The 26,352-nt window shown below is 38.5% G+C and overlaps 1 long non-coding RNA gene across 1 annotated transcript in view; it reads left to right on the forward strand.

The window, feature by feature from the left end:
• The first annotated feature begins 2,142 nt into the window (after positions 1 to 2,142).
• The window catches only part of LOC104145357 (uncharacterized), a 34,536-nt gene continuing 10,326 nt past the window's right edge, over positions 2,143 to 26,352 (forward strand). The window contains exons 1-2 of the long non-coding RNA XR_694312.2: positions 2,143 to 2,434; positions 5,316 to 5,382. This is a non-coding gene — a long non-coding RNA (uncharacterized lncRNA). The remainder of the gene's footprint in view (positions 2,435 to 5,315; positions 5,383 to 26,352) is intronic.

Genomic DNA, 26,352 nt, shown 5'->3' on the forward strand with positions numbered 1-26,352 from the left:
TGTTTTAAAGGAGGTCGTCTTTCCTCCAGGAGCAGGCACCGAGGGTGGGCAAAGCAGAGCTGCATGTGAGAATACTCTTCTGGCTTCCCTTGGGCTCTGCAGCTGGAGCAGATCCCATGCGGACCTCTGGTGTCCGTGTTGGCAGAGGAAGGGGGCTGTGCCTGTGCGTTTACGTGTACTTGCAGCGCGGTCTCTTCTGTACGGATTCAGTCCAGGTCCTGGCTCTGTCCCTTTTACAATGGACTGGGCAGAACATGTCTGTCACAATCATTTTTATACCCATTAATGACCGTTTTCCTGCTTACATTAGGAAAAAGAAAGAGATACAGGAAAATGTGCTATTTAAAGGCTCTGTGAAGCTTTCTCTCTTTCTTGGTCTGGAAGTGTCCATCTGGTTAGAAACACTGCTGAAGACAGCTTTGTGACTCTTTTTTGAAGACAGAGAAGTGACTGTTTCCCAGAAAGAGGGATATGAATTCCCAGAATGGAGAGTCGGATGCAATAGGTGGCCCAGTAGCCTAATTCCTGTTTTAGTGAATATTAATTACATTTATTGCTCAGATGTTATGGTTTTACTAATTGAGCGTTAGAACACTGCTATGGCTACACCTCTTTTCTAATTCAAATCTACAGAACATATACCACATTCACGTTTTGATATTTCTTTCACAGTGACAAGAGAATGTCCAGGACAGTTTATTTGCTGTTTGTTCCAGTGTATTGTTGAATTTTATGAGTCAATACAGTTCATTTCCAAAAATGTGCACTTCAGTAGGAAGAACTTCACTTTAGAGCTGAAAGGCATGCACCACGTCAATAAAGACAATATTTTCACATTAGATTTTGCAATGGAACATACCCATGCTTAATGATTTCTTGTTGGCTTCCAAACTGAATTCCTATCAGGCATTCATTTCCCTCCTCATACTCACTGTCTATTTTCTTCTGCTGCTATCAGGCAACGCTATGCTTAATAGAAATCTTCTGCATTTCTGTTAGCAAGTAAAGGCTATGCGCAATCTGGCATGCATTGGGTATAAAGAAGCTGGGAGAGTGCTTTTTCATTGTTTAGGTAAACATTTCCTCTTTGATCCCACATCTGCCCTTTCTGCTGCTCACACTGCAAATTGATGCAGTTCTAGCAGAAGGATGGGAGACATTTATAGGGTTTCCTGTTATGGGGTAATTTTGGGAGCATCATTTTCCCTGCTCACTTTTCTTCTTCAGCAGCAACAATCCAATTCTTTGTGTTTTTGATGGGAAGCCGATTCTTTGTCTCACCCTTTTCTTCTAGTTCTCCCTGAAGGCTACAGAGAGAAAGAACATGAATAACCAAGCAATGAAATCATAAAATAGTCCCGTTTGCTGTTATCTTTCCAAGAACAGTGGAGGCATTAAAGTTCTGAAACCTTTTTTCTTGAAGCAAAGATTGCAGCTAGAACAGGAAATGGCACAACATAAATTCAATCCGTGACAATTATTATAACATGAAAGGGAAATAGTATAAATCACTGATGTCAAACACTCTGTTCATTGGCTAGATCTGGCCCATTTGAGCTATTTATCTAGTTCCTGTGACAGATTCGGAATTTGCACCACACGTGCTTTCATTTTTTAAAATACATGTTTCAAGTTTTTATGCTTCCGAAAAAGAGCTTCTGAATATGCACTGAGTAGACGCTGATGGAAGCTGATGCAGGGTTATCTTTTTTAAACTGCAGAAATCATGATGTGTTATATTTAAAGAGAAAAAATCTAATCCTATTCATTTCAGTGAGAGTTAAATCTTAAACTTAATAATGACAATTTTCCGCAGTTGATGTGGAAAAGTTTATTAGAAATTTATTTTAAGAAAAGAAATATCTTGAATTTTTATATGAAAAAATAAAAAGGATGAGGCTTTTCTAGGAGAAAAATTTGAGAAAAATCATTCTTGTCTATAAAACATATCACCTAGGTCTGACAAAAATTTGTTAAACCCCCAGGACAGGATTAATTCTCACTGTTTTAGCCATCCACGATGTAGGTGTGCAGCTTAAAATAGTCCTTTTAGACTTCTGCTCTAACAGCTGAAGAGAAATAGGCCCCTCTAGGGAACCTTATGAAAATAGCTGAGTTAAATCCACTACCCCAGCTGTTTACAGACCTGATCCAGAGAATCTCCTAGTGGCGTCCCAGTTCTGATGTCTTCAAAGAGCACAATGTATTTTAAAATAGATAAAAGCTGCATAAAATACGTTTGTGGCTCTTCAAATTCACGCAGGCATTGATTTGTATTTTTATAAATACAAATAGGACCAGCTAGATACATTTGATAGATGAGACTTATTTCACAACAACCTTTTGTCAGATATTTTATTGGCCTTTCATACAAACAGTAGTGCACGCATCAGGCAGCTGCAGTTGGAGACAGGATGGACTTTTGAACCAAAAGGTAAGACCAGGCTTATTTTACGCTCTAATACATTCAAATTTACTGCTTGCTTTCTATTCTTTGAGTAAAGCTACTTCATTAGGAAGGAGATATGTATTCAGAGATGTTTTTGGAGGGTGTTATTTCTTTCTGCAGTGTAATTTAAGAAGTGAGAAGCTGTGAAATCTAAGAAAATGGTGCATGATAGCATTCTGGGGAATAGGCTATTCTATTATAGAAAAAAAGATTCAAGAATCCAAGAGTCATCTCTTCAGATACTATTCCTAACTTAGCTTTGAAGAATATGCCTTTAATTCTTGCTCCTCTGTTGAAATAATCAATGCTATATCGTGAATTTCCTGTTGCTAACCTGAGGCTTAAAATATCACATATTATGTTTAATATGGACACCATAGAAAATATTAAGGCTCTTAGAAGTTTTGACTCTGTCCGTGTTTAGGTATACCACGGGCAGAGAGCTTCATCAGAATCCTGACTTTCAACATAAAAAAAATTCTTATCAGAATTTGTTCTGCCATTATTATAGGGTATTTTCTATTTTTCTTTATGAACATGAAATTATATAAAAAACTGAGACTAATTTATTGCTCTCTATATAGTTCCACTGTAATAAAATCTTCACGTAGCAATTTAGTTTCTATTGAAAAGTATGACTCCAAAATATTTTTATTGTGCAGTAGAAATATATGTGATAGTTTATAGGTTGGTTACAGATCAATAATTCTTACTTATGGTAGCATATATGTGACCCTTTTGTCAGGTAGTTAACAGTAGCTAAAGGGGCTGTGTTCAACCTATATACAGTCCTTCCTGATAAATAATTTTATTGGTCTGAGCCCCCAACTAGAAACTGCGAAAACTAAAACAGAAAGTCTCAAGTTTCCTTTAAAAAGCTAAACTTCCTCCATTCACAAGCACTCGGAGACTGTACCTAAACAAGGAAATCTTTCTTCAGGAGAAAGAACAGTCCTGAACTTGGGAAAGCAGAGCAGCACCACGTACATGGAGTAAATGAAATAGATCCTCCCATTCAGCAACACGATGATAGTTCGTTTAGCTCTGATCCTCATTTTTGTGAGCTCTGTGGCTATATCATTTCATCCACGCTGATCCGGAGACCTGTCTTCATTCCCGGCGAGCAGTTTGTCCCACAGACACATTGCAATTACCTGCTTGAGGCATGTCCTTGTAGCCCTCTAGCCTCCACCGTTGCCTTCTGCAGCAGTCCTTGTGTGGCAGGTCCTCAGCTTCCTGCAGAGCTGCTATGGGGGCAACCGGCACCGCTGGGGACCTCCCACAGAACTACAAAATGAGCCCTTTATCACAGAAAAAAATCTTCCTCTTTGAAAGAGCTCTCGTAGTATTCCTCCCAAATCCAGTTTCATATCCAAGCACCCCAGGCAGTTGCTTCAAATAATACCTACAGCTGCTGGGCTGGGTAGATTATGCAAATGTAGCTCGCTATGGAAACATTTTGCTTTTTTCAGTAATAGAGGGCTTTTTACTTCTCTGAAACTTCAGGACAAAAACATGACTTTAATTGATATTGCAATAATTTCAATCATAAATTTGTTATAGTCATTAGTATTATGCATTATGTCTTCTTCAAATTTATGATGTTGACAATATTTTCTCACATCCAGCTCCCCCCAGTATGGCAGCAGGGTAGTTAAAAAGTCTTAATGTAGATCCAGAAAACTCCTAGCTACATTAGTTTAGCAGAAATTAGGTCATTTGGTTGAGAAATAAAAGACAGATGAATATGACATTGGCCATCACTTTCTTTTAACTGCTCCTGGTTACAAGAATTGATGTTTTCTTTAAGCACGCTAAATCTGATGGACCATTTTTGCTCTGTATTTGCGCAGGACTGTGGTCAAAACCTAGCTCATTTCCTTATGATGAGGAAACAGCTTCAAGAACCAGGTCTAACTGTATTCAAAACTGTACCTAAGATTCACCTTTTTCCACATTAATGGCATATTTACCCTGGAGATGCTGCAATGGAATTTGATCGTCACAAAAGATATTGCTTCCCCTTAGGAAATTTTGCTTTCAGCCCCTTGAAACCTGTTGAAATATGCTCCTGGAATTTAAAGTCACAGAGCTGTCTTTAAAGTTACCTTCCCTGTAGCACACTGGGGCACTAAATCAATGGATCTGTTCAGCTGAGTAAACGTTCACTGTCCTAACTATCAAGGATGCTTTCTCAGCATAGCGCGCGGTATACTTGGGACAAAGTCAGCAATAAAATAAATCCAGCAATGGTGAAATTCAGGCCTGACTGAGGTCAGTGAGAATTCTGCCACTGGCTGTAAAAGGCCAGGATTTCACCCCTAATTTATCACACCACCCCTCTCTCCTCAGGAGATGGTATCATTGTTATTTATTTATGTGCTGCTATTAGCGTGCTAGTCACATAGGATGTGCTCCTCGGCTGGTGCAAATCAGCAGTGCTCCATTAATTTCAGTCCTGCTCTCATTCTCCAGGGTGCAGTTCTCACAGCCTGGAACAGGTGGTGTAGCCATGTAAATGAAGGCAGAATTAAGATCTTAGTGCTAAATTTTCACACCTCCTTATGATCCCCCTTTCTAAGCCAGAGCTTTTAAGGAACGCAAAGCAGCTCTCTAGAGACACCCTATTTATTTATCTGCATTTTTGTAAAACAAAAATGTGTGTCTGGATCCTGTGCCAGCACTTATAACCACCCACTGAATAGACATTAGAGTAAAGCACTCTGGTCATTATCAATCCTTGATAAAATTCCTGTCATAAGTATGCAATACAAAAAGCAAAGCAACGTCCTACTCTCTCTCAGGCCTAATTACATTACTTCCATTCCTCTATCCTTTTGTAATTGTAGGAATGATGTCATTTCAGGAGCAGAGGACAGAATTTCAGAGGTGACATCCACAGGATGTTCTGCTGAGAGCTCTTCACGGACACGGTATCGGGATGGACAGGGTGGTGACTTGCATCTGTCTCAAGCTCTGAAGTTAACCTACTATGAATGAATTAATTCTGATTCACGTCTCCACATGCTCTTGGTTTACTTGGGCTGTTTGTATATCAGATAATATCAGGATAGACTTTCATGCTGAGCTTTGGTACAGGACTTTGCACAACTGAACTGTAATCTGGTGCTCTTTACGATGTGGCATTTGCAGAAGGAAGTGATTTTTCAGAGTGAAAGCAAATCCCCAATAATTTAGAAGTTTATCTTAGAAAATCAACACTTCAGTTTTCAGCTAAAAGTATAGTTAATCCTTACATATGTTCTTCTCATCACATTGGCACTAAATGAATGACCCAGTACTAATATTTTCTGTTTCTTTCTTTAAACTTTAACCGCGTGACCTCAAGATCCAATTCCTTTTACTCTGATCCTGTGGATCATGTTCTTCTCATCCCATGGATTATTTTGTAGCACCAACTTGATACAAACATGAAAGTTCCCTCCTCACCGCTATGATGGTGTAGTAGTAATTTTACTTAATCTGATGAATGATTATGTAAAATCACCAGGAAAACTTTTTTTTTTTTTTTTTTTAAATCTTGAGGGTAGTCAAATACTGAATAGGTTGCCCAGAGATGCTGTGGCGTCTCCATCCTTGAGGATATTCGAAACTCAACTGAACAAGGCCCAAAGCACCTACTCTAATTGGCTCTTCTTTGAGCAAAGAGTTGGACTAGATGACCTGCAGAAGACCTTTCTAACCTAAATTATTCTATAATTCTGCAAGTCTAACAGCAACTTACAAAATGAGAGTGAGAAATCACAGCTTTCTTTTGCAAAGGAGGTCCGACTAACTCTTTCTTGCTGGGGTACGCTTTATTGAAACAGGGAAAAATTGGGCCCTTATAGCTCGCAAAAAGAGAAGTTACTCCTCAGTTGAAATCTCAATGTACTGAAAGACAATTATGCTTAAACCTAAGGTTACTAATGAGGAGGTAACGTTAGCAATTTAGTCATATGCAATAACGATTACAAACTACAGGAACTAAGCAGCGACTAAGAACGCAAGGCATAATTCTGAGATGTAGAGAAAGGATGAATTTCCCCCCAAAGCAGGACACATCAAAAAGCTGCTGTACAACTGTTTTCTGGTCCCACAGGGCAATGCCAATGTGCTTCAGTATTCAGTGGCCAAGGTGAAAGAAGAATTCGGACTTCTAATCTAGGCAATTCTTTATCTTGCTGGGGAGCTTTTCAGGGATGCCTTCTACCTTTCCATAAGGAATCAGACCAAATTGGCCCAGGTCATTTTGTGTTCACTACTGAATATCTATCAGAGCAGTCATAAATCAAAATTGTTATTTGATAAATAGGAGTTCAGATAACCCAAAAGAAAAAGCGTAATTTCATTATTCTCTTCTGCAGTTTTAACTCAGCTTAACTAACTATTATTTTCTAGTTCCTGAGTCAAATTATTCCTTGCTATAACTCTGTCAAATTAAATAGTACTACCAAGGATTCATTTTTATACAAAGAGTCAACAAAGTTCAAAAGAGACCCTCCTGATCATCTGGTCCAACCTCCTGCATAATAGAAGCCATAGGACCCCTTAAATAACTTCTAGTTCAAACCCAATAGAGTATTGTCTTTGGCATAATCCTCATCTTAAATTTTCTAATGGCTTAGAATCCATTACCACTCTCTGCAATGCTCTTTCAGTAGTTAATGACTTTCAAAGTGAGAAGTGCATAGTTTATTTTAGTCAGACTTTTTTCAAGCTTCAACTTCCAGCCCTTACATCTGCAAGACTAGAGAACTCTACAATCAAATTTTTATACTTCTAGCAGGTACTTCAGATCCTCTCCATCTTCTATCAAATAAATAAAGCAGATTAAGCTCTTTACCTTGTAGTATTTTTTTCTAATCCCTTCATTATTCTCTGAATGCTCCCTTAAACTATTCCCTTAAACTATTCAACAGGGAAAATCCTAAATTTCTGTACTATCCATGAAGCAGAACTGAACATCATGAGGTGGAAATGAACATTGTCTTTCAGTAACCACCATATCAGTGCCAAATACAAAATATTACCCACCTACCACTTTTTACAGATCAAAGTAATCAAATTTCTTAATGCATTCAGGTGACATAAGCAGGCTACCAGATTCTTTTCTAAATGGATGCCTAAATACTTTACATAAAGTAGAAAAAATTCCGTCAAAGTGCTGATCTTCATTTCAGAGTAAAGCCCAGGGTAAAGGTTAGATGCTAGATTTGGGTTTAGGTTCCTGCTGCATAGGTGTTCTCCAGTAGGTCTGTTTCTCAGCAACTGGGTGAAACTTCTTCCATTTCTGCTAGGAATTTCTTCCAAGAAGGACCCAGCTTGTGTGCCTAGCTTCAGAAGCTGACTAACATCTGGACATCTCATACGGATAGAGTTGTCTTCCTCCATCCCTCCCCCACTGAACTAGGTGCTGAAATCTCTTGTGCTGAGACTCAGACCCTTTTTACAGTATTTCGTACTCTGCCCAGCGTGCTACCTTCAAAAGTTTGAATCTACACTGTATTTCGAGTGTACCCTCAGGTGCCCAGATTCACATCACATCACATCCAAGCTGCTTGAAGGCATGGGTTTAAAATAAGCTCCAGATGGCATAAAGTTAAAAAAAAAACCCTTGTGTTTGAATTAAGCCTGCCCCTCACTGAAAACCTAACTGTTTTGGCATAGCTAGGAATTCCCTAGCATATATGCGTACAGACAAATCTGCCTGGCTCCAGCACAGAAAGGTAGGTCCTGATTTCATACCTAGCAAGACACTATGAGCTGTGTAACCAGCAGAGTTATAGGCATCCTCTCACCGGAATCATGTCATAAGGGTAAAGTGGAACAATTTCTTCAGTCTAGACTCTGGCCCACCCTTCTCTAGACTGCACAGACTATGAACTCCATCCTTCACACCTCTGCATCTGCTCATGCATTAGGGTAGGTAGTCCTGATAATTGAGGGTAATAAATTCCACCAGAGAGCAAGCATTGCAAACTGGAATCCTTCAGGTCTAAGATATATTCATGAATCCAACCATATGCCTCTAAAGCCATGTGTTGCTAATGCTTAATCTTCCTAAATAGCACTTTTGAGGAACACCTATAACAGCACATTGACCTTGCCAGGGAACAGTGAAGCCAAAAATTCAATTGTAGCTCCCAGACTCTCTTAACCCAGATGTAAATTATAGGTAAGTAATAAGACCTACAGCTTACATGAAAGTGACGTTCTATGTCTGACTTGAACTGTTATATGGAGACTGATTGCCTAAGAACTTTGCTTCTTCTTTAGCAATAACCATTGGAATTACAATACCTTCTAAGAGTTCCTACTTTTAAAAAAAAATAAGATTTGAGAGTATCTGAGCAGATCTTGGGTTCTCTACCATAAGCATCGTGCAGACAGTTCTATGAGTATATTTCAGCAGTTTGAATCTACCTAGCTAATCCTCACAGAGCCGATAGAGAAGCATGACTTCTTGTCTGGCTGCATGACCTTAACGTTTACAGAGTGATTTTGCAACCAATGCGAACTGCATGCTACTGCAGCTACACTGCGTGCTAGACCCACAATAGCTATGTAAAGTCATTTTAGGTATTACTACCTGTGTCACAAGCACAGTAATGGCTTCACTACAGACGTTATTTCATTGTTTCGTAAGGCTAAAGAAAAGATTTATAGCCTGACTGGTTTGTTGTTATCTTTTGGGACAAATCCTTAATCAACATGAACAAATGCAGCTGTATCGCAGTCAAGGGAACAAATCCTCAGCAGGGAGGATGCTCCTTTGGGAAACAGTGATATCAGGTATAGATATGAAGAACATGAAGACCATTTGGGAAGACTGCTAATCTCCCCCTGCCATTGCAAGACTGCTCTACTATAAGCGCATGGTTGGGCCTACTTTTGTTTCATTCAAAAATTGTCAGGTTTGACTAAATAAAAAGTAAAGTAATTAAGACCTTGTTGTCTTAAATGAAGCACTTCTGATTCTCCTTTAATTTGTATGAAAGTAAATCCGAAGAGGAGTCTTTAAAGGTTTAGTTTTAAGTCAGTTTCTTTCTAGCAAGAAGTAGTAGAAAAGGAAACCTATCATCTCAGCTCATAGGAGAGTAAAAATCGCAGGAGTGGTAATGTTGGAAGAAGGGTCAGAAGCAGGCCAAGAGGTTTGAAACGCCTTTAAAAATAATACGAGCCACTTACTTTAAGTATAATGCTCATGATGGCTGTGCTACATTGCAGTAAGCATCATTGCCAATGCTTTTAGCCGTGAAGTGAATCTGAGGTGTTTCATAACTGCACAGTTGGCTTCTTTTTAACTTGTATTACTTCTCCTCGGTGACAGAAGCAAGCCACTGCAAAACATAATGTGAAAACTCCCAACCTAAAACAATAAAATAGATTATGTCTGTCTTTTGAGGATGTGACAAAACAGTCCTGTGTCATGTTTTAAAACACTAGTCTTGTATTTATTGTGGTGCAGTAGGATTGATAGGATTTGAGGCCTGTTTTCTGCTCTGGCAGCAGCTTCTCTTTTGGCTTTGGATAAGTAGTTTCAGATACGTTAACACTAAATGTCAGATCAAAATCAGAGCTACGGGCCTTATCCTGTTTCCTGTGAAAAGTATAAAACCTTTAAACTCCAGTCTGAGTAACCATGCAGAATGAGCTCTGAAGCCTCCTGGTCCTTCCAGGGAAAGCCCAGTTAGAGGAGTTTTCCCCAAGGTCTCTGGGCAATACAAACCCCAGCTGGGGATGGCAGGGAGGAAAACAACTCTAGGGCCCTCCTTTCTTTCAGTCCTGATAGCAGCTGAGTGCGGTAGGTCACCGCTGTTTGCTGCCTCGAGGAGAGAGAGCCCCGTCAGACCCTACGGCAAGGGGAGCTCCTCATGGTTCCTCTTGGCTGCTGCCTCCTGTGTCAGCGGGTGTAACCGGACCGCTGATCCAACGGCCTCTCCAGCCCGAAGCCTGGCCGCCAAAACCCCAGCTTCCTCTCCCATATTCTCATACAGGTTATTACACTGTTCCATGCCTTTGCTTGTCTGGCCTGTACACTGTTACGGCTTTGTCTAACACTTAGCACAAGTAGCTAAAAATCTAACTTGGAGTCTTCAGAATATTTTAGTGCTAACATTCAGACTAGTATTAACACTAACGTCAATTATCAAACCAAGCTAGGAAATTACCAAATGGAAGATGTAAAGTGCATCTTTTATAGCAAAAAGTGGAAAACTGCTGCAGCATTACTAATGTTATTTTATTTGCTTTTGTTGTTTTTAAAGTTTTTTTTTGGTTTTTGCTTGTTTGTTTGTTTTTGCATTGTATTTTCTTTTTGCTGTCCGGGTGGTGACAATGTGTATTTCATTTCTGATATAATTGAAGTTTTTATTCCATGATGGGCAACACAACATACTTCAGCTTGTAAGAGGTAGTCATAGAGAAACTGAAGAGCATTCTCACAATACCTAGAGACACCAGTTATATGGCCTTGCCTGATACACTGAATTCAGGTTTGCACCTGTAATCTAAGAAACAAGCAAAATAATCAAAGGCTTTCAACTTGACTTCCACCTGCTAAGCAATTCACTGGTCTCCTGCAGGCAAGAAGATAACACGGTTCATTTTCTGTCTCTCCATAGGAAGGGAATGGCCTTGCTCACACACAGAGGTCCAGGAGAGGTTTCAGAACATAAGAGCTAGCTATCAAATTGTCTTTCTGTTTTTGCCTAAACTGGATTTAGATGCCTGTATGTCTTTTTTAAGTTAACCCTTAGCTGTACGTTAGTACATCTGTTGTACAGTATCTAAAGTATTCTAGAGATCCTCAAACTCTTTGGATCCTTAAAACATTTTTCCTGCTATTGCAGGGAAGCATATTTTAAAACTGGCCTGACATTTTGCCCCCATGTTTTGGAGGCATGTTCTGAAAAACTTAAAATTCCTCTAATTTCCAGATTAAGCTCATTCGTAGCTACTTTCTGCATCCTTGTTCTTGGAGAAACATTATATTAACTTAATTACTAATATTTAGCTTAATTTGTCTTTTCTCTATTTTCTCCTTAACATATTTAGAGATTTGATAAGATCCCTTCCTAGCCTTTATTTTGATAGCCTTTTTATTTCTGTGAGGAAAATAAGAGTTATCAGAGAAAGATATCATATGGAACAGTAATTCAAAAAAACAAAAAAATAAAAATAAAAATAAGCAATAGATGAAATGAAGACCTTTAAGAACAGTGGCAACTGTGCTTAATTTTATTAGGGCTAGGATTTCACTTTGCCAGCACTAAGTTTCTTTACTGCCTTCACCTCAACCAAAAAGACTTGAATCAGACTGCAGAACGAGGGCCCTTGCAGAATTTGGAGATATTAAAGTATATACTTAAGCACATGTGGTGGGATATGGGATACAAAAAACTGCCAATTCTAAAGAATACTTAATTCATAATGAAATTTTCTGAAAGACAGAAATTATCAGCAAATCTCAAAGGACCAATTTCTGTAAGGCTGAATGCACGCCATACTCCTACTGAATTAAAAAAGAAGTAGGGTTCTCTTCGTTTTTTGGATTTTTTTTTTTTAACAGTGAAAATAATTAACAATTGGGGGCCTAAGGACGTGGCAAATTCCTCACCTCCTGTAGTTCTTCACGTATTCTGAAAGTCTGACTTAGATTGAAATTGTGGTCTTCACAAAGGTATGACTGGGTAAGGATGTGTGCAATGGGTCATACAGGAGGCTAGAACAGATATTGCAAATTATGCATTCAGCATCTTATAGGGATGGAACAAAACATCCAACCCATCTCATCTAAATTTAGCTGTATGGAATTTAGCTATGTAGCTTGAGTTAGTCATCCTGACTTCCTTAAGAGTCAATGGAGAGAGATAATAAGATAAAGTGCCTTCTGGAGGTGTGTTTTTCTCCACTGACTCTAAAGGAAGATTAGGATAGCTGACTTATCGTGATTAACCTGTAAGTGGCAAAATGAATTCAATCATCTTTGCTTATGTAAAACTAATCCTTTGGTCCTTTTCAGTTACTGAATTATGATTTATCTTCTCATTTCCTCCTATCTGACTCTATTGGGACTCTGGGTTTACTCTTGATTTATTTAACATAAGGAAAACAGAAAATATCCTTCCATATTCACTGAAAGTGCTAATGGTTTTCATACGTGTGCAAAATATGCAAAGAAGTCATACAACTGGGAGAAGAGACAAGATAGATCCAAACTACTGAGATATTTGGTTTATTTCCATGGAGTTCAACATATACTTTTTATTGTTTACAGTTTTATGTTATTTATAGTGTTAAAATAAGAATTTTGGACCCCAGCAGATACACATTGACTTCAAGAAAGGATCTGGTTTGTGTTATTTGATACCTGCCGGAAAACAGGAATGGCTATTTTTGCTAACATGAGCAAATCCTTTAAGAAAAGGCCTACTCTTCTCTTCTACAAACATCAAACTATAGACCTACTCTACATTGCTCTCGTGAAAGAATAATTTCATAACAACACCTACCATACATTGGCAAAGAGTCATCTCTTGCAGCTAATTTTAACATATCCAGAAATACATGAGGAAACATAAAACATGTATTGCATGATACCTTATCTGTCACTGAAGAACTTCTCTTTCATCCTTAGGATTTGTGAAAGAATATAAAATAATTTTACGCAGCTCCAAGTCTTGCATTTTCTGCATTTAATTCATCTTATTTTGTATTTAATGGGAGTACTCTAGTGTACAAAGTTACTCACACGAGCAAGTTTTAAATGAGCATTTCCTTTTCAAGGCAGCTTTCATTCATGCCATTCTTTGGCATGAGTATTACTGAGTGATCACTACTCAGGAAAATGGAAGGTATTCTTAGCAAGCTGGTATCAACCGGCAGAAGTCCATCAGCTACAATAAACCTGCATCATTACGCTGAGAAATGAGCTAGCTTTACCTTTTTAAGTACACCTTCAGAATTTGTTTGACTTAATATGAATGCATCCTGGGATTAATTAATCTTTAACCACTTTACACATTCTCCAAAGAGATATTCCATCTCTTAGCTATTTTTACTCCTTTTGTTGTCAATGAAGAGCTGTCGTCTGCCTGAGATGGCCCACAGCTTTTATATCAGACCTGTGTAACATACAGACCATTAACTAATTTCTCTGGCTAAGCCATAACACCCATGTGGACCCACAAAGAAGCAGTGCAGGGTAATCAGGCACAGCACATTGTCTGCTCTATTGTGGGCAGGCTACCACCCCACAGTAACGAAAGAAATATATGCTACTTTGCATCTACTACAGCATGCTGACAGTGCCCATATGGGCAGTTTCCACAGTTTCTGAAAGATAATGATACTACCCACAGCAAACTGTCTGTCTGGGTTCAGTCTCCTTGTGTGAAGCAGTGTCTTCAGCTTCTCATACAGCAACTGAGGCAGTGGTGGGGCCTGAATTTCTGTGTGGGACCTGGGGCCGGTGATGTGAAGAACTGGAGAACACAGGAGAACTTATCACTGCAGGCAGACACTGCCCATAGAGGCTAACCCCTAGCTACACACTCAACGAGGACTGGTCCTGCTATTACACAAGTGGTGTGCCCAAGCAAAATAAAGCTAGGTCTTCAGATAAGGGAAAACAAATTTTTACTCTGCTAGCTTTGGATCAATGTGACAATTTAATCTCTTAAAAAACTTCCCACTCAGTTCGGGTGATACATCTTTGCCCTTTTAGGGGGATTCCTCTGCTGGTGGATTCACAGAATCACAGAATCACAGAATGGTTGAGGTTGGGAGGGACCTCGGGAGATCATCTAGTCCAACCTCCCTGCTCAAGCAGCGTCCTCTAGAGCATATTGCCCAGGATCACATCCAGATGGGTTTTGAATATCTCCAGGGAAGGAGACTCCACTACCTCTCTGGGCAACCCGTTCCAATGCTCTGTCACCTTCACAGTCAAGAAGTTTTTCCTCAGGTTTAGGTGGAACTTCCTGTGGTTCAGTTTCTGCCCGTTGCCTCTTATCCTGTTGCTGGGCACCACGGAGAAGAGATCCCACATGGAGATTTCCCCTCACATGCATCAGTTCTCCGTGGGAAAGCAGTGAAATCAGTAACAGATAGTGAAACCACCCAAGGTGCTGTTCTAATTTAGCAGGAATTAGATTTCAATTAACAATGGTTGTTTGTTTGTTTGTTTGTTTGTTTGACTTTTATTTGGCCTGTCATTTAGACAACCTTCCTTTTTTTCCTAAGGAACAAGATTTTATTTATTTTAAGGCACTTAAGTGAAAGACAAAGGAGTTGCAGCTCCCTTGACTGCAGTAGATATACACCATGAATAGATCTGATCCTAAGCATAAAAGAAAATCAAGTTCAGATACTGCTTTTTATTGATGGTGAAAAGTGAATGAGGAAAATGCTTAGGAAAAGGTCCACCCAAACATAAGAGCCGATAAGCAAGATTACTCTTTTATATGTAGCTTCTCAAGTTCTGTTTAACTGCACAGAAAAAACCTGCACTATTGACAGGTGTACATGAAGTCATAAAAACAGAGAAACCCTATTCTGCTGCCTCAGCCTGAGATCTGTGGAAAATTCAGTGCTAATGCTTCCTGCCTTCTCATAATTGTTTGATTTCTTTCAAGATTTTGCACAGCGTTTTCTTGAGAAGGGATATATTCATACACCAATGTAGACACAGTGCAATTCAAATTGTTTTGTTTTGAGGAAGTTTGTCTGTGGTCAACTTAATTCAAAGGGATTTTGCTGCAATAAAAATGCAGATAATTTCAGTACCTCCACAATTTTTCAAAGATATGGGAGCTTGTTTAACCGTGGCATTTAATGAAAACTATGATCCAAAAGTTACTTTAGCTGAATATGCTCTTATTTTCATATAAGCCAAATGTCTTTTGTTCGGAATAAGTTTGTTAGATGCAAGGAATTTACACTTTTTAAATTGAACTGATTGTATAAATAGGCAGTGATTAACTTCAGTAGAATTATAGGGAACTATAAAAGTTAGATAACATGTCAAAAACATCCACATCTTTAGCCTGACACATGGAAGGATACGTTCCTGGATTCAGTGGAGCAGGTGAACAGGAGGACAATGGACCAAAGAGGTAGAAGGAGCAATGCCTTGTTTCATTTGTCCACGTCACATATAGTTTTCACGAACACCTTGAACGAATAAAAGGATAAAGAGAGCGTACTGTTTCAGAATGGGGTCATTAAACACAAGCGCCATTAAGAGGTCCTGCATGATCAGCAGCTGAACCTGTGTAAAGCCTTAACTGTGAAAACCATGAGTTGGTACTTAGACTTTGGACTTGCCAACAAGTTACCCTAAGATGGAATACTGTTGACTACTATACTTTCAATAGAATTACCAACTTGTAAAATAGACAGCATGTCTGACAAGTATCTAAAAAGGACCAGTATTTTGCAACAACGATCAATTTGTTGATAGACTTATTTTGTATTTGCGGTCTCAGTTAGAGTTGGCTAATAATGTCTTCAAAAACGAGAGAGGAACAAAAATGTCCTAACATTGAATCATAATTTAAAAGTCATCTTAGACAAGGATTTTAAAAATTAAGAATATAGGAAACAGAAGAGTGTTGACCAAACAGTATTCTTGGAATTTGCTGCAGTAACATTTTTTCATTTTGCCTTATTTCAGTCTGAACAATCTTTTCCTCCTCATCAGTCCTATTTCTTTTTTCAGACAATTAACCAAAATGACCCTCAGTTCTACCTATGCTTCAGAATCTTTTTGTCACTTCCAAAAACCAAAACCAAGGAATTAGGAGGGCAAACAGGAGGTGAATGTTGATTCTGGGGTAGTAGCGCTAGGGATATGGTATCAAAGAGCTTTGAAAGGGAGAAAATAAACATAGATTTGCTTCTGCTTTCTCCATTTGTTAGTACACATTTTCCAAGTACCTTTTTAGGTGGGAAGAACTTGCTCATATTCTGCATGTTTAGCTATGCAAATAGATTTATAAATTAAACTCTTAAAGCTTTTGGTAGGGAGGTTTATCTGTTTACTCACACAAGACAGTGCACAGACTTCACTTTGATTTTTAGATGCATAAAGATTACACTGGCAATGACCGTGAATAACAATATTCCTTCAGCAGTCATGTCTGAGGGTCTGATACACTATAAATACTGTGCTTCAGGTTTTAAATCCAGATGCAAGCGTTCAAGAAACAGTTAACAACAACCTTCAAGGAAGTGACCTGAATCTGCTGCCTACAGTCATTACACTTCCTTCTAATCAGAAGGGATAATAGCAAAACCATGCAAAGACTTTCTGAAATAGTACAAAATTCCTACAGCAAAAATACAGAAAAAGTCTTAGATGCCTACAGGGATATAAATTCCAGCTTGAGGAAGTGCAGTGTGAACAGTGTCTAACCAGAGTGTTTGCACTGGGAATCCTCATACCAATCTATCAGGTTTTCACAAAGGCCTGTGTTGGCTCAGTTCTGCTTTCACTGGCTATATCTGTGCTAGTAAACTAAACAGAACAGCACAGCTCCAAGCACTGGCATGTTATTATCCATGCTGTTAAATAGATGGCACATTCCCTGAAACAATTTTGTCCTAGTGCTTTCCAAGACAGTGCCCAGACAGGATATAGGGGTACAAGATATTCACGTCAGGCAGTTTGGGTGCAGTCAGCCTCTTTGGGGGCCATTTAGCCATGTGCATGTGCACTAGGTTTTATTAGTTGGGCTCTGTCAGGGATTAGTCCTTTGACCATTATATTTAAGCTATAGTCCCTGTGACCAATAGGAATGAAGTTAGGTCAATGCTGATCATTCCAAAACATTTACAAAATGGGTATTTTTCCAAGTATCAACATTATTTCAAAGCATCTAGATCCTATTGATTGTCAAAGAGTTTGTGCTTTTCCTAGTAATCCTTTCTAAAAATGCATCTTAAATGCTTACAGACTTCCTAACTCTGAAATGTAATAATAATGACTGAACTATCATAATAAAATCAGATTTAGGAATCCCCTTTTCTCTGCCTCCCATGTTTCCTATTTTTAACAATGCCAAGACTCCGCGGTGCACAGTTTCTTGTATGGGCCTCTTGGGGACTTTTCCTGATGCATGAAGAGTATCTTCCTGTTTGCTGTCCTGTGAAGTAAAAAGGAGGTGCAAGACTGCCTATGTGAAATTGTTAAAGAAGCTTGAGACAGACTGAGCTTAAATAAATTATTCTGGGGAAGATACTTAGCCAAAGAACCTAGGCAGATGCTTTAAGAGAGTAGGCTAGGTGGACAAATGAATAAGAATAACTGAACAAATAAACGTTGAAATAGATGTTACTATTTAACATAATTGGATACAATGCTAGGGCTTTGCTGTGTTAAGTGCCCTGAAACGTGTACTAAGCAATGGTCTGTCTGCACAAGGATGAGAAATAATATGTCAGAAAGGCAAAAAAAAAAAAAAACAGAATAGAACATATAAGAAACTATACGAACGTGTTAGTGACTGCCAGGCTGCGCCGCTCACGCTGCTTTAGCGCTGCCTGGTGCTGTGTGCATGCTCTGAGCCATGTCCGACAGTAGCAGCTGCACAGCTGTGTGGCCACGCGGCTCCTCTCCCTTTCCCGACTGCAGCTGGTCTGGTGCTGTGCAAAATGGAGATTTGAAAAGAGCAAGGGAGATAAGCAGTGATTTAAGGAGAAGCATAAGAGAAATAGGTGTAAGTTTAAAAAAAAAAAAAAAAAAAAAAAAAGGAATGTCCTGGAGGGAAAACTGTAAAACAGAATGAAGTTAGACATGCACAGAAACTGTTACAAGTAAAAACAAGACTTCCAGACTATAGCTCTACCAGTAAACTTATCAATATCAGCACCCTGAAGCTCTGGCCTTGAGGCCAGTCGGTATGACCTGACCACAACCGTACTGTAAACCTATCCTAGCCTCCGAAACAATCTGGCTGGCTACTGGGAAGGTTCCCAGCCTGACCTTTCTGCTTCGAGAGAGCGCTGGGCAACCACTAGCAATGCTGAACCAGAGGCTGCTCTAATGATTTTGTGCTATTGGTGACTGAGCTCTAGGGTCCGGGCTCATGGTCTGGTCCTACTTAGTTTGTTAGAGTAGCTTTAAAGTATACATCAAGTCATCTGTTGATTTAATTCCACGGATTTCAAAGGATTTAGTCCAGAAGGAAACTTGCCCTAAGCTGTGCATTCTTGCAGCGTGCTCATTATCACATTTGCCTTTGACTTGCACAGCTGTAAATCCATGGAAACCAGAGTAATTCAGGGATGAATCAGGTCCATTATCTCCTCGTGTTTGTACAGCACTTAGCACAATGGTGCCCTGATCCTGATGGGAATTCATGTTATTTTAGGACAATCAGAGCTTTCATTCGTTTAAATAAAGTATATTTTTAGACAGAGCTAGCTTCATTGGCAATACGCTGGCAGGGTGAATGAAGGAGAAGGCACAGCTGATGCCCTATCACATGACTCTAAGCACATGTATCATGTGCCTCAGCGATTCACTCCTCTCCTGGCTGGTATGATGAAAGAAAATGGGTAGTGGGGAACCTTTGAAAATTAGACAGGAGACAAACAGCACAAACTCTGAATGCCATTGCTTCTTTTTTAAACAAGCTTTATCACTTTTAGGTTGCTCAGGTTTTGAGGCCCAATTTCTGATTTTGGAACATTTGGGGTTAATACTGGTATGTTCAGTGCCTTTGCTCAAAAATAGTAAGTCAGCTGCCATGCCATTGCTCTCCCTAGAAAGTTAGATCTCAAAGCTGTGATTTGCTCAACACTGTGCTTTTCCCCCATACAAATAAAAGGAACCAGGAACGCTTGAAAAAGCAAGTGCTCTGCTCACTCCATGGTCAGAGGTGCTTGCTTCAGCTCTTTTATGAAATCTTGTTAAGACCAGTAGGTCTTATAAATTCTAATGAGATACATATGTGAAACATGTATAAAGACATTACACATGTCTAACAAAAAGTCTGCTATATAAAAGATCCAACCGTGTGAAGTTATTATTCAAAGCAGAGGAAAGTCTTAGGAGAAGACAGAACAAAGCAGCAGTTGCAGATCGTAATCCTAGCAGGGCTTTTTGCTAGTTCCTATGAGTTGAAGTTGAAATACATTTCACCTTCAAGTTATTTTCACAGACATAAATAGGGAAGATCGAATATCAGCTCTCATTAATTCTCAATGTCCTGACATGACAAACTCACCATTACTCCTGGTAAACGTGAGCTGATGCTCACAGCTTAGAAACATCAGAAACACATATTTTAAAAACCAAAAATTATGAGAAATTATTGTTAGATCTGTAACAACAAGTTCTAAAAACTGAAACATGAAACTAAGGGGCTGACTTTCCACTCCTCATTAGGAAAGCATAAATGTGAAAAATAAGTTATTTCAAAGCCGCTGGCTTTTTTTTTTCTTCAAGTAGCTGTATCATCTCACTGAAATATTTTCTTTAAAACATTCTTACAGCCGAAAGCCGTATCCAGAATATTAACTTCACGTGACATTTTAAAGCCATATGCTCATACTGCACTTCTTCATTTTGCAGGTAGGCCCATTTTAACCGCTTTAACTACTAATGGATGGAACAAAATGTTAATCAACATGGAGTAAAGTATTTTGAATCGAACTATTAGGGAAAGCTCTAACACTTTCACAGCTCTAAGAAACATTACTTTCCTTCAAGAACTGAGTTACGTGTGGATGTTCCTGCAAAGCAAGCAGCGATGCTGACAAAGAAGCGTTGTGCTACAGCGCTACCTGATGTGTGTGTGTGTGCCCTTTCCCTCTTGCACATGTGTTTGTTCTAACACAGCTGGAGTGCCCAAGTCTAACAGTCTGACTTCAGTGTTCCCAGGGATATGTCAGAATCTCAAATTGTTAAAGGCTCTTGCATTTTAAGAACAATGATGCTTGCAGTTTAGTACACGCACAAAAATTGTGCTGCCTTTTACAAAGCATGACAGCAGGCAGTATGATTCACTGACATGACCAGGAATTAGTTAGTCTGTTTTAGTCTTCTGAAACCCTGCTATTTCAGACTTTTGACAATCCAGGAGAGAAGCTACAAGTTGTATCAAATTAATTGTCATGGTAGCATCATGCAAATTCCGCTTGAAAAATGGTTTGTGGTAAGGTAGCTCACAATAAAAAAACTAAGGATTTTTCTGTTGACCAAGAGTTACTATATTCTCACACAGCCCTGTGAGGTAGTTATTATTTGTGACCTATTTACCTTATAAGATGATGAGATTCTCCTGCCCTAACTGAAGTAATTAAAGGCAATGTTTCTAGATGTAGACTGATCACTCTAGGCTTCTTTTACAGTCCGTGAGAGGGAGAGGGATTCATCAGATGTATCTTGAACTCCTTTGCTATGCAATGAATTGCTCCATGCAGACGCCACCCTTCAGCCCTCTTTCTGACCCATATGTGATAATTGAAAAACACTTTCTCTGTTACTGACTGCCGATGCCACACAAAGTATAACAAATTTGTATAAGCTGTCTAAATTCAACTCAAGAACAGAAGACAAAATAATTTCATTCAGAGATCCCACATTTACACAGATGGAAGATATAGTTATTTCCCTCTTTCTAGCCACCACCAAGCACACGCACGAGGAGATGGATGACAGAGCGGAGAAGAGAATGATACCCGTCAACATCAGCCAGCAGCCCACTTTCTGATGCTCGACTGAACAGAACCGTCAGAGCGCAGCGTCACCACAAGATGCAACACCGAAATCAAGCTGGGAAAGACATGCTGTCTCTGGGAATGTGAAGAATATGAAACCAAAACCCATACCAAAGCAGTTCAGAAACTGAGCATCGGCCCAGCACTCCATGCAAAGGTTTTATATCCTCCTCGTAGAAGTAGAGGTGCCGTATCTCAGCAGGGCAGATTCATGCAGAAGCTGCCTGTGAATAGCTACAGCCTATGTCTCCTCAGTGGACTAAACCGCAGTCAGAATGAAAGTCTTTATATCTTTTGGGACCCATGAAAGAAATGATAGGTTAAAGCAAAAGGATTCCTCCAAAATATGCTGGGTCAGTAAATGTTAAAATGAAGCTTTGTAAAACTGAAAATAAAGCTAGTCAGTAGCAAATGAAGCTAATCAAAAACTTCTTCATATTATCAAAAAAATCACATATATGCTGCTAAGAATTAAAAAAAAAACACAAAATCTAAAGAACTCTAAATAGTTAGATTTAAACTTTTTAGAATATTATATATAAAGAATTGAATCTAATTAATTCTAAAGAGTGACTATTAAAAATACTAAGAAATAATCTCTTATTCTATTTATGATCCTACACAGTTATGTTTATAAATGTGTACTATTTTATAGCAGTGAACTTTCACACAGACAGATCAAGATATGCATTGCTACAGATTTGCTAGGTTGCTACAGGTCTGAGTAAATTTAGGTGTTGCTAATACAGCATCTAGCCCTGCCTGCCAGGCTATGACTCCATGTCTCTCTCTCTCACCACAAAGCAGTCCAGAAATGATACTGCTACTAATAATATATGAAAAAATTTCTGTTTGCCCCATCACTAACAGTGGCAAAGGAAGACACAGCGTATTATGGAATACGGAGAACTGGGAAGGGCAAGTATGTGGTATAGCATGATGCCTTTCTGTCTTAGGCACACTGTGCTCCCCATCAGCTGTGGCTGTGTCACTGTGTCTCAGCAGTGTGATGACTTAAATAGTGCAGCTCATTGTCTTTCAGTTTCCTGACCTAGAGAAGGAAAAGGTGTCTAACTCTGAGAGAAGCAAGTTAAAAGCCTGAAAATGGGACACACAATGACAAGCCAGAAATATCATCAAAATGGACATATAAAAAATCCTACCTTGTTCATGAATTTGGGCCTGTAACTGCATCCCTGAGCTAAGTGCCCTATCAAGATGAGATCTGGAGCAAGAAGCTCCTGATGATTATCCATGTCAGTTGGACATTTATATAGACCACCCTCTTACTTTTTTCCTCAGGAAATAGCTGATAGCTGATAGGAAAGACTGAAGGTTACTGTACCATAGTTATCTTCAGAATAGAGAACTGGGGTTCAGCTTCTTCCTCAGTATAAACGGATTCAAGTTCATATTCCTCACTTTATAGGAAAATATTCCAGTTACGCAAGCTGAAAGCCAGTCTTGGTGGCACATTATCCTCTGTGCTGTTCGGGCTGGGTAACTGTGCTGCAAAAATAGAACTTGTAATGCCAAGAGAGTCTAGTCCAGTCAAATGGTTGATTTGCTGTCACACAAGAAGCAAAATTTAGTACTGGATACTGTGCTCTGGACTGCTTATGCATTTTATAGATACAAATAAAAAAGACCCTTAAAGCAAAACCATCCCGGGGGTGCCAGCCCAGTTAATTGTTCTAGTCTGTAGGTTAAAATTCTGTTTTCAAGGCTATTCTTTCAAGATGAAAATTAAGCCCAGATGATATCACTTTATGTTAATCTAGCAGTAGAACTTTAGACAGGTGAATACTTTTTCTGGAGAAAACCATACCACTTGTATGCCTTGCTATGTGAGCGCCTTAGGTGGAGAAATTCCAGTTTGAGAGCTTCAATAAAAGGGTCTAACTTCTGTATAAATTTAAGTTAGCTGCTTATACATTTTTTATTTTTGGACTTTACCCTAGATAATGAAATATTTTTGAGAACTTGAGCCTCAGATTTCCTCTTCCCTCCACCCCATTGAAAGACCATGATATAGTATGAGCATACCTCAGACAAGGTAGCATGGTAGGCATCAGACCAGTCTTTTCTTTCTTTTCAGTCTTCACATGGAGGTCTTTATTCCCTGGTTCCGGACTTAGCTTTCCTAAAACTTTCTAGACATTTCTACTGCTTTCTAGTATTAGCTGTAGATTTAAATGTCAAAGCAAAGTAAGTCTGTGTTGGAACATATCCCTGTTCTGGGCAATTGTTGTGCAAGTTTTCATTTATTTTGTTTCTCGAAGTCTTGCAACATACTGCTGTTTTTTTTTTTTTTTTTTTGTTCCATTTAAGTACTGTGCAAGGAATACACCTGCAGAATTAAGCTGAGAACCTTAGTCTACTTTGAAGAAATTTCCTTTGAGCGATCTGCACACGCTGTTAGTTTTACCAGCTGGTTTCTTCTGTCCTCCTCCTCCTCTCTTTTATCTTTAGTGGAAAGATGGACTTCTGTTGCTGTACAAATAGTAAAGCGTGTTCTGGGTAGGTCTAGACAAATAAACAATAGAAGAGAAATTGAATACCGGCTCAAGTCAAAATATATTAAAGCAGATCTCTTACCTGAAGATTTTTTTGGAATGATTATTCTATACAATGATGCTATGCCAATAAAACTAAGAACTCATTAAGGAAATGCGAGATGTTTGCCTTGAGAACTTAAAAGGCAAAGGAGATCTCTTTTTAAACCTGATAATATTCAAAGTTAAAAGAAGAAAAATAAAATAACCCATTATCATTTTGCATCAAGAAACTAATTCTATCCTTGGTTGCACATGGCTCTCATCATTGACTTTTGAAAGAGTAATTTCCACAGATGGGTTAAGAAAATGTTGCCCTAAATATATATGTTGCTAGGAAAAAAATATCTGAATTTTCCCACATGAGGAAACAGTGCAATTTCATGCTGAAGTTAAATCTAAGAGGTTCATACCTTTTATAAAGATTGTTTTTCAAGATGAAAGTAAAATTTGACAAATAGTCACACCAGAGTCCACACTCATCAAAATTTTAGCAAAATGGCATTGACGTTAACAAAGATACACCACAACTCTTTTTTTACGTCAGAAGGCCTTTCAGCATGTTTTTCTGCACCCATGGCACTGCGAAAGTGGAAAGATCCCAAGCCTTCCTCTTGCCCAGAGCCATTAAGTTCTTGCTTTCAGAATTCGGTAAGTCCATCGCTCTCACACTGCTGGTGATAGTGACATCCAAAGCAGCAAGCAGCTTTGTTACTTACATCTTTAAATATGAATAGGCTTCTAGTTGTCCTGACAAGGCCTTAGCATTAATACAATAATTAGGCCATGAAATCGCCTCATTTAATCTTTGAATTTGGCTCAGTCACAAGAGTTCTTTGACATCTCAGAGAGAGGCAGAATGTTCATTTTCTCATGGTATGGGATTCATCACAACCCGCAGTTGATGTAGAGATAATAGAGCAAACACATTTTAGATAAGAATACTCACACTCATACACATGTACTTATTCGCATCACTAACAGGACATGCAGTTTTTTGAACATATTGGAGTTACATATGAATCCTTTTTTTAGAATATTTCTCCCTATAGTGGTGGCCTTGACCAGATTCAAAGAACAAGATGGCACAGAACTGTTGCTGTCTTGTTGTCTAATGATCACATTTCTACTCAGAGCTGATAGAAATGCTTTCCTTGCATTGGCTTTCACGGAGGAGATACCTACTTTTTTTTTTCCCCCTCTATTTGCTTTCAGGCAGAAGTAACTGGTTTAGATTTTACAGTTATAACAGGAACTTTCCTTAAATATCTTCAACTGATTGTGTGACGACTACTGCCAAAATCGGTTTAGAGAAATTATTATGCACCTTTGTTATCACAGTTTTAGAGCCATAAGTAACTGCTACATTTTCAGCAGATATATTCTTTATAGATAGAGTTCAAGAGAATTGTTTTTTTTATGGGAAATGTGGCAATTCTAGAATCTGTTTTCATTATGGCCTAGAATAAAACCTGAGGTTTTGCACACAGAGAATACATAAATTATTTTGCTTTGGGTCAATTCAATACTTTGGTGCGTTTTTTAATTTATTTGCAATACTTCTATATCTTACATAAAATGTAATAAATCTCTTAACAAAATATTGCCTCAAATGAAAAGGCAAAATACTAATTTCAGGAGACTGGAACATATTATTTCACCATTACTACATTTTATCCCTAGAGGACTTCTTACTTTTCTGGAAAAAGGTCAAGACCAGCATGTTTCCTAAGTTTTTTTTTTTTTTTAATTTTCAATGAAAAGACAATCTCTGATGGAATTTCAATGACCTATCTAACTGTTGGTTCTATGGTTCAATTTTTGTTAAAATTAAGGGATGAAATAAAGACCTGATGTTGGAACATTCTCCTTTTTACAGATACCAGCTTTCATATGCTCAAAAGAAAGGAAGGACCACAGATAAAAGGTTTTTTTCTTAATTGAATTTTCCTCTAGATCTTCCACTAGACTTTTCTTTGGCACTTACATGCTGATGACTTTTTTCTTCTTTTCACAAAACAAGAAGAACAAACAAATAATTCAACAAACAAATTTACCTAAACACAAAAATGTTCATTAACGTTCCTTTTAAAACCATAATAAATAGCAGCCTATGTTTCAGTGTCTTAGGCAAACAAAACAATTATCACTTTGACTTAATAGTCACTAATCATAGTAAACCAGGTGAATAACTAAGTTGAAATGACACACTATAATTTGCAAACAAAGCTGAGCTAAATTGTATTCAATTCACACAGTTCTAAGAGGTTTTTTTTGTATATAACTGGATAGTTCTTTCTGATTATGTTTGGTTTCGTTTTTTTTCACCAGTTTCCAAGCAACACAACGTGTAGGGTTTGCTTACAGTATGTGAAAGCTGCAGTTAAAAAAAAAAAAAAAAAGAAGTAATGGTCTATGTTAACACATATCAAACAAAACAGAATCCTGTTAAAAACTGACATTGGGTGGTTTTATCCTGGTGGAAATATTCCTAAAGACTATTGGTTTGACTCTGTTCTATCCATATGCTAACCATTTGATGTTTTAATGAACATAGATGGAATGCCATGTCACTCGAAGTTAGAGGAGGTAATACTAGAGCAGATTGGCAGTGCT

Source organism: Struthio camelus, chromosome 3, assembly GCF_040807025.1.
Source record: "Struthio camelus isolate bStrCam1 chromosome 3, bStrCam1.hap1, whole genome shotgun sequence".
Lineage (NCBI taxonomy): Eukaryota > Metazoa > Chordata > Aves > Struthioniformes > Struthionidae > Struthio > Struthio camelus.